Below are 458 nucleotides of genomic sequence, written 5' to 3'. Positions count from 1 at the left end.
ATTTAGTACAGCTTTGAATTAAGGTGGCTCCTCCCCTTTCAGCTTGATTGATTAACTTTGATTCTCCTCTGGACCTGTAGAGTTTACTTATTACCAACTGTGGTCAAGATCACAAAACAATAGAAAGCTTCATATGCATCTGAGATTTTCATCTTCATTTGCTTACGATTTTACAATTAAGAAACTCTGACAGTTTGTCCATTATAGAAAGTTAATGCCATCTAAAAAGCATCCTAGTTCATAAAATTATTCATTAATAATCTCTTTTTAAGTGTTTTTAGTTTAACATAATCACTATTGTTTAATGGTAATGTCATATATATAAATACAATTTGATGCAACAGTGAATTATACTCATATAAATGAGTAGAAAGGAAAATATCAATAAATTATCAAAATGGGAGGGACTAAGCAGCGCAGATGTCATCTCCAATTGGTCAGGTACAATAGGTCAGGTA

This window comes from Sinocyclocheilus grahami, unplaced genomic scaffold (genome assembly GCF_001515645.1).
Source record: "Sinocyclocheilus grahami isolate Dianchi unplaced genomic scaffold, SAMN03320097.WGS_v1.1 scaffold460.1, whole genome shotgun sequence".
Lineage (NCBI taxonomy): Eukaryota > Metazoa > Chordata > Actinopteri > Cypriniformes > Cyprinidae > Sinocyclocheilus > Sinocyclocheilus grahami.
The sequence above is the reverse complement of the archived record's forward strand: the minus strand, read 5'-3'. Positions refer to the sequence as shown.